Source organism: Cynara cardunculus (assembly GCF_001531365.2).
Source record: "Cynara cardunculus var. scolymus isolate 2C chromosome LG 17, CcrdV1, whole genome shotgun sequence".
Classification (NCBI taxonomy): Eukaryota; Viridiplantae; Streptophyta; class Magnoliopsida; order Asterales; family Asteraceae; genus Cynara; species Cynara cardunculus.
This window is the reverse complement of record NC_037544.1, coordinates 34612914-34622355: the sequence shown is the minus strand read 5'-3', so window position 1 is coordinate 34622355 and position 9442 is coordinate 34612914.

The following is a 9442-nucleotide window of genomic DNA, read 5'->3' as shown; positions in this document are numbered from 1 at the left end:
ATAAGATGGATTCATATATGAATTATAATATTGATTCTTATTGATTTAATATATAAATGTGATTATCGAGTCATTTAACTAACTTTAATAATTTAAAAAAAATTATTGTGATCTTGTAACACGTGATCTCAAAACTAGTATAAAATAAACAAATATGATATGATTAAAATTTAGTACATTCCAATCTCTCTCTCTCTCTCTCTCTCTATATATATATATATATATATATATATATAAAAGGAGAAATCATTAATGTTTTAGGTGACCTCTTATAAAACCTAGAACTTCATTTTTTTCTCCTCTATTATCTTAATATCTACTACTATATTTTTTTTTTGTCAATTTATGTTTTTATGTTAAATATTTGTATTCAACTCCAAAACAATTCATCTCCTTCTATTTTACTTTTGATATATACTTCATAGTTTTTTTTTCCACTTCTCCCATAATTTTATGTATCTTTGTATCGTTTTTTAGATTGCATTATAGTTTTTATGCATTATATCATGAAGATTCGAAGAAGTCTTCAAATTCAGTATTTGATTTTTTGGTTGCAATATAATGTAATAATTATATATATATATATATATATATACATATATAGGAGGTTTACTTTGCAAACCACGTTATTTGTACAAATGGTACAAATCTCATTCAACAAATCATAATTTTTTATTTTGTTCATTTTTTTTTATAATTATGAGAGGTTGATTAATCATTTTTATTGTGGATGGTGTTAATCATGGATATTATCATCTTCATTATTTTAATTTTAGAGAGATACATAAAACAGTTTCATTAAAATTTCATTAAGTATTATATGAAACAATTTCATAACCATATATGAAACAACTTCATAAAAAAAGTATTATATGAAACAATTTCCCAAGATGAAAAAATTTCATGAATTTTTTTTTCATAAGATTACACAATGAAATCAACGGATGAGGGTGGTTTGCACGGTTTGTACAAATTAGGTGGTTTGCATTTGATCACTCATCTCTCTCTCTCTCTCTCTCTATATATATATATATATATATATGTTTCATGATTTTGATTGTATTATAATTTTGTTTATGCTTGTATCATGATTTTGTTTGCATTATAACTCTTATGTATTAGGTGAAGATTTGAAGTGTTCAAGTTCACTATGTAATTTTTACTTATGTTGAGGGTTTTTTGCTTTGCAGGTTCTCAAGTTCTTTAACTTTAATGTATTAAATTTTGAAGATTTGAAGTTTTCAAGTTTGGGTTGTGGGAGTTTTTGATTATGATCTAAGGTAAAGATTTTATGCGAGTTTGTTTTATAATTTAGAATGTATTAGAATGTTATTTATGTTTGTATCATGATTTCGATTGAATTATATTTTTAAGTATGTTCTTATCGTAGGTTTAATTGTATGATAATTTTATGTCTGTTCATGTTGTGATTTTGATTGCATTACAATTTTATCTATTGGGTTATAAAGATTTGAAGTGTTCAAGTTTGGTATATGATTTTTTACTTGTCGTATGGTTAGTCCATTCACTATTATAGTTACCAAATCATGGATCAAATATGAACAAAGTTTGGGGTTTTGGAGTTGGAAAAATTGCATCAAAATAGAACTACCTTTACCAATATTCCTATTTTAGGGAACCGACTTTCAAAACCTTCATGTTAGGGTACTCGTGCAATGCATCAAGAGACATCTTGATTTTAGTGATTTTATTCTTTTTTATGTCAATATAATACAGTTTTATGTGTTTTTGAAAAAACGATAATGTTTTTATTTTTGAATAAAATATCAATTTGAAAATATCATAAAATTTTGAAAAAAAAATATATATCTCAGTATCAAATTAATATTTTTAAAAGTTCTTGTGTTTCGGTGTAATTTCCTTAATTCAATTTTTTAATTATAATTTAATTTAGATTTACTAATAAAAAAATTAAATTAGGTTTAATAATATAATTTTTATATAGATAATAACTAAGTATTCTGTTAGAACTCAATAATTATCCTAATTATATTTTAGATTTTTTATATTTAAAATGAAATGTTTATCCAATATTTGATTATGTTTATCTGCAGTTAGTTATATAAATTCAAATATGGAGTTTTAATAAGTTGTACTTATGAACAATTTACTTGTAATCTTAAATTTTAAGTAATATGCATCAATAAACAGTACTTAGAGCATAAAAAATGGTCTTTAAGAGATTTTGTCAAATGCTTTATAATAAAGTATAGATGGTAGATTTTCTCTAAGGAAACTCAAAATACTGAAGAAATTTTTCAAAATTGTGAGATTTCGCAAAAGAAACAAATGAAATTTGAACTGAAAAAAGAGTTCTTAGTTCGATGGAAGAAAATTTACCAATTTTAATGATTCGATTACGTTTCAAACATAACCTGATTAAATGAGATTTGGAGTTAAATAATGTATAATATATGTTTTTTCCTAGAGCAATATATGGAGTTCTATCAATGTTGTCTTCATTATAAAAGTAGTGCTCAGAGGTGTAGTCGCGACAGGTAAGGGAGCCAAGAATCAGAATGCAAGAGAGTCGGGGGGATATATTAATTTTTTTAACTAATGACATGGAATTTCATTTAGTATTAATGACATATCAGATTTTATGTGTGCCACATCATGGTCCGCAGTTTACCAGGTAAACAAGTTCCTTAAATAAACGAAAAGTTTGTTTTAGACTAAAAAATGAAGCTTTTGAAAGTTGGTTCATTAAAATAAGAATAATGGTAAAGTTACTCTCATTTTAATACAATTTCCTTTTGACGTTTTAATGGGAGTTTAAGGTGCATGAAACATGCATGCAGGTAACCTCGTTTTCATTGACCATAGACGGGCAGATTTGTAATGAAACTACGTTAACTTTTGGGTATTTCATAACAATGGCAGCAGACCATAGAGGTCAGCCCATGCCATGTTCCAGGCAAGTGCTGTACGTCTTGACAAATGATATAATAGACTTTGACAAAATGGACATGCACACCAGAATCTAAAAGATGCTTATTAATGGTTTGAGAAGAGTCAATTGCATGCTCAGAATTTTTTGGCATTCTTTCTCTTAATTAGCAAGTATTCAACACTAATAGTTAACCCCGATAATAATTAACAAGTATTCAACACTGATATTTAACCCGTGTAATTTAGATGTGTTCGTGTATGAGTTGATTATTCTTTTAGAGATCAAATACGGCTCTAGATAAGATTTCCATCATTGTGACATAAGTTAGCGTAGCGTCCATAGTTGGTCGTTTTATGTTCGGTTTGCATTGGACTTGGTATGCATACCACTTCCTTTTTTATATAAAAGATATGGCACATTATATAAAAATCGAAGGAATTTTATACTTTTATATATATTGTGAGAAACCAACTTCCAAAACATTACATTTGTACACTACCAAACAGAGGCACTTTTCCGCGGATTTGGCCGCCGGAAAAGGTGGCGCCGGTAATTAGTTTTCCGTCAAGTTTACCGGCAGATCCTTATTTTACCGGCGGCCGCCGGAAACAGTTCGCCGGCTTAATTAAGATTTATTTAATTAAAAATTTAAGAATAATTTTTTAAAAATGTTTTATTTTACCGGCGGAAATTTCCACCGGAAATCCGCCGCTAATATTTTTCGCCGGAAAAAAAATTTAATAAAAATAAATATTTTAAAATCTTTTTAAATATTACCGGCGAAAATATCCGCCGGAAATCCGCCACAAATATTTAATGATTTATTTATTTTTTAAATATTATTATAATTTTTCAATATTACCGGCGGATATATCCGCCGAAATAAAAAAATTATAATAAAAAAATTATTTTCAAAATATTGTTTCAATAAATATTTAAAACTTGTAAATCTGTAAATGAATAAAACTAAAGAAATAAAATGCAACCAAATATCATATATTAAACTAAAAAAATGTTACAAATAAACAATATTCAATTTAAAGTATGACACAATTGTTACAAACAAACTAAATTGTTCCAAATAAACAAATGATATTTTATTAGGTGGCAGTGAGAATTGTTGTGATTGACGGAGTTCGTTAAACATAGCAGCCATATCATTAATTTGTGATTGAAGTTGCTCCTCCACCATCTGTCGCTGCTGATTTTCTTCTTGTAAATCCAGAACTTGGGTCCTTAAGGTTTGAATTTCCAATAAAATAAATAAAACGTTATAATATTTAATATGAATTATAAACTAAGTCGTAAAACATCATCAAAATAAAAGAGACACATACGTGCTTATCTGAAGACGATGAACCACCTTCCGTGTAGTTCCCGCTTAAAACACAATTGAGATCTTGGTTGTACCCAAACCCAAATAGACGGCCTTTCTTGCTTCCTCCAACCGCTTGCTCCCACAACTCTTTATCAACAAAGGGATAGGTGGAGGGATCATCGCCGTATGTTTGGCTGAGACCCGTTGAATAGTCATCTTATATATGGTTTAAAAAAAAGATTGCAAGTAAATTTTAACAGCATGACGGCTGTGAATGAGACGTTTCCAGGCAAAATAATAGTGATAGATACAAAAATTGTATCCAAAACAATCCTAACGTTTGCCCAACAAATGGAAACCCAAACTAAATAATGATATATACGTAATTTCTAACTTAAACAATCCTAATGTTTGCCCAACAAATGACAACCCAAACTAAATAATGATATATATGTAATTTCTAACTTAAACAATTATAATGTTTACCCAACAAAAGGCAACCCAATTACAATAGATAAATATACTTACCATGACTTGGCTACACTTAGTGGTCACGTACCCCCCCCCCCTCGGAATCTGTAGATGCGGCATCTCCACTCGACCTCTTCTTATGCGTATAATCGAACAATTCCATAACAGTCGGGGACACGCCATCTTTTGCTCATGTCTACAAAGGTCAAATAATACAAACATGTGTTAATTATAACATATTAAAAATCAAGCTACTAAATTAATGGGTTTTAGGCTCTAACAGACGAGCACCATGCTCCGAAAATGGTATCGATCCACCGGTGTGTAGCGCAACTTGGCTATCACGGTTCTCACGCGCCACACCGGAAACAGCCTTCCAATTTTCAGTATTCCAATGATCGACCATCTGGATCCACACATCTGAAGATATCTAGCTGGGGGGATTTTCTTCAACACACTCATATCCCAGTGGGGGTCCGTTTCATCGTATTGAGGATACCCATTCATCTTTGTTTTTCCCCAGCTTTCTTCCTCGCGGCACTCATGTTGTCATTATATGGCTTGGCTGACTTTCTCTCCCATGTCTCAAGGATCTGGGCATCCAAAGCCGGATCCCAAGTGTAATAGCCCTGTACGTAAAAGTTTAGGCGATTTTTAGGTTCAAAACAATACATAAAATATAATAAGTTGAATATATAACACAAACCTGGAATCGCTCCCACATTCGGCGTCTCACGTCCTTTGGGATTTTTTCCCAACTGATCAATGGGCCGTCAAGCAGCTCTCGGTTGATCTTGGTGATCCGACGGATCACTTTGGTGTCACTGAAACTATATAATTACGAATTGAATTAGCATCAATACAAAAAATATATTTTTATCAATGAAAAGATGTAAATGTATTTACTCTTTGTCGCGGATGCCAATAACCGTCCGCTGTTGTGGAAGCGGCTCCGGAGCAGCACTACCACGACAAGACTCAATCTCCTTCGGATATTTATACAAAAAGGATAATGGTAACCCCACCATTAACTACTTCATTAGTACCAGTGCCACGGAAAGATATGTTTTAGAGTATCTCCATTAACTGATAAAATGATCTTGTCAGCATCGGTGTTATTTCCTAATTCATATAAATAGGGTTTTCAACATGGTTTTCATTCATTATTTTCATATTTCTCATTCTCTTTGTTTACGATTCTCTCTTTTCTTTGTTTACGATTCTCTCTAGATTGTCTCTTGAGTTCTTAGCTGTTTTAGCTATGTACTTGTATAGATCTAGGGTTTTTTTCGTTTTATATTCGTTTGTATGATATTCATATGAAATGTATGTTTGGTTTATCATTTTGAACAGTTTTTGGTGTCGGAATTGATTCGGGAAGAATTCAATGGGCTGCCAATGAACTTAATTGTAAGATTGGTAAGATCCCATGTAGATACCTTGGTATTCCCCTGGGAGATAGTATGTCTAACATTAAAGCTTACGACTGGATCGTGGATAAATTTCAACACAGACTTTTAAGGTGGAAAGCTAAACCTTTATCTGCTGGTGGGAGGAAAGTCTTGGTCCAAGCCATTTTGGAAAGCCTTGCTACATATTTCAGGTCCATCTTTAAAGCTCCCACTGCTGTTATTAACAAGCTGAAGAAAATGAGAAAGGACTTCTTTTGGGAGGCGGATGGTAATGATAGAAAATTGCTTGGGTTAAATGGGGATCTGTCATCAAAAGTTTAGATAAAGGTGGGTCTCAGGATGGGGAGTATTGTTGCTGCTAACATTGTTCTTCTAACCAAGTGGTTGTGGAAATTTAAATCAAACACCGTTCTATCTAGTCAAAGGTGGTGAAAGCTATACATGGGATGAATGGGGGTTCAACAATGACCAGAGTGTTCTCTGGCGGACAAGGTCAATGGTCCAATGTCATAAAGGCGATGGATTGGTTGCAGGTGAAAGGTATGTCTTTCAATGATCTTATGCTTAATTAGATTGGAGATGGCAAAAATACCTTGTTTTGGTATGATAATTGGATAGGGCATGGTGAATTAAAAGATCGTTATCCTAGACTTTTTGCACTCGATCAGTACAGCCTGACTAAGTAATCCCCATTTATGATGACCCTTTCAATGTGTGTTTGATGATATGGCTGCAGTGGACTGAATGTTCGATCAATTTGATCATCGGGCTTAGAAACAGGATCAAGTTTGCCTTGTACAGATTGCTTTTCAGGCAATCGATCTCCTCTCTTTGGACAATTCCATGCAAAATGACCCTTGTCATTGTACCGGTAACATGTTGGTTTCCGGACTCTTTTCACGTTGATCTCACAACCGTTGCTCCAATGTCGAAGGAGATTTGTGAGTTCCATACTTCTTCTAATACCTTGTAGATTTCTTATTCGAGTATTATGAAGCCTTCGAACAAATCCCGAAGTTCTTCCCATTCGATTTCTCCTTCGGCTCTGATACCACTGTTGATTGAAGGGCTTATTCAATAAACCCTCTTTAGATTTTGCTTCTGGGATTGATCCATCGGACTGTCTCTTTAAGAAACTCTTAGTTGCCATCGTTGAAGCAACAAACACACACAAATGAAAGATACAAGAAGTCTACAAGGATGTATTCTAGAAATGATCTTTATTGAAATATAGATACACACATACAAATGTCGATAGCCAATACATATAATATAGATTATGAACCGGTGCCTTTGAACCATTGTGATGGTTCAAATTTAACTACCAAATCAGTTAGGTAACTGCCATACAAGACTATGATGTGTCACTTGACACATTTTATTTATTTCATATAGTATTAATTTGTAATATATACTAATAAAACGTAAATGTATTTAATTCCAACAAATTTCGGGTGCAGAGAGGTCTTCGACAAGGCGATGCGTCAGCTCTGTTTCTTTTTATTGTTGCCATGGAAGGTGAGGTTGCAAGATAAAAATATGATAAAAGGAATTGAGGTCGGTCCGGAGAGGTACAACATCTCCCATTTATTCTATGTTGATGATGCTCTTTTCATCAACAAGTGGTGAACTGAAGAAGGAAAAAATTTCCTTCGAATCTTGAGATGCTTTTTCTTGGCTCCCAGGTTGAAACTAAATCTGGAAAAAAGTGACTTTTTTGGTGTCATAATCGATTCGGGAAGAATTCAATGGGCTGCCAATGAACTTAATTGTAAGACTGGTAAGATCCCATGTAGATACCTTGGTATTCCGCTGGGAGATAGTATGACTAACATTAAAGCTTACAACCGGATCGTGGATAAATTTCAATACAGTCTTTCAAGGTGGAAAGCTAAACCTTTATCTGCTAGTGGGAGTAAAGTCTTGGTCCAAGCCGTTTTGGTAAGCCTTGCTACATATTTCAGGTCCATCTTTAAAGCTCCCACGACTGTTAACAAGATGGAGAAAATGAGAAAGGACTTCTATTGGGGGCGGATGGTAATGATAGAAAAAAAATGCTTGGGTTAAATGGGGATCTGTCATCAAAAGTTCAGATAAAGGTGGTCTCGGGTTGGAGAGTATTGTTGCTGCTAATATTGCTCTCCTAACCAAGTGGTTGTGGAAATTTAAATCAAACCCACGTTCTATCTGGTCGAGGGTGGTGAAAGCTATACAGGGGATGAAGGGGGGGGGGGGTCAACAATGACCGAGTGTTCTCTGGCAGACAAGGTCAGTGGTCCGATGTCATAAAGGCGATGAATTGGTTGCACGTGAAAGGTATGTCTTTCAATGATCTTATGCATAAGCAGATTGGAGATGGCAAAAATACCTTGTTTTGGTATGATAATTGGATAGGGCATGGTAAACTAAAAGATCGTTATCCTAGACTTTTTGCGCTCGATCAGTGCAGCCTGGCTATGGTGGCGGATAGAATGGGAGAGGAAACTTCAATTGGGAATGGCGCAGAGATGTTAGTGACGGAAGAGAAGCTGAAGATTTATTGCAGCTGTCTAGGAATTTGGGAAAATTTCTCTCAATTCCTTAGCCGATAAATGGAAATGGAGTGGAGTCTCACTGGTGACGGAGAATTTTCTGTTGGTTACGACAGTGTATATATTCTTGCATTCTAAATTTGCGTTACTATTTCCAGCACCATTTCTCTGTGTATGATTCTGAAAATATTTATCTCTTCATATTTATATCAAAAACAACTATATATAATAAAGCCATCGCTACATTTGTCCGATGTACACATATTATACACTACTAGAAAAACAGGTATCAGCAACGAACATCAGCGAGGGAAAATATCCCACCCAGATCAGCGAGGGAAATCCCAAAAAACTAAATCCTTCGCTATTCCCTCGCTGATCTGCGAGGGAAATGTTCCGTCGCTGATCCCTCGCTGATCAGCGAGAGATCAGCGAGGGAATTGCCAAAAAACTCATTCCCTCGCTGATCCCTCGCAGATCAGCGAGGGATCAGCGACGGAAAATTTCCCTCGCAGATCAGCGAGGGAATAGCGAGGGATTTAGTTTTTTGGGATTTCCCTCGCTGATCCCTCGCTGATCTGCGAGGGATCAGCGAGGGAAATACCAAAAAAAACTTTCCCTCGCTGATCTGCGAGGGAAATTTCTTCTACAAAATCCCTCGCTGATCCCTCGCTGATTTGTGAGGGATCAGCGAGGGATTTTTCTATTTTTCCTATTTTCTCATTTTTATGTATTATATGTACATATTTTTATATGTTGATATCGTATGTATGCATGTCATGTGTTGTTTGTGTGT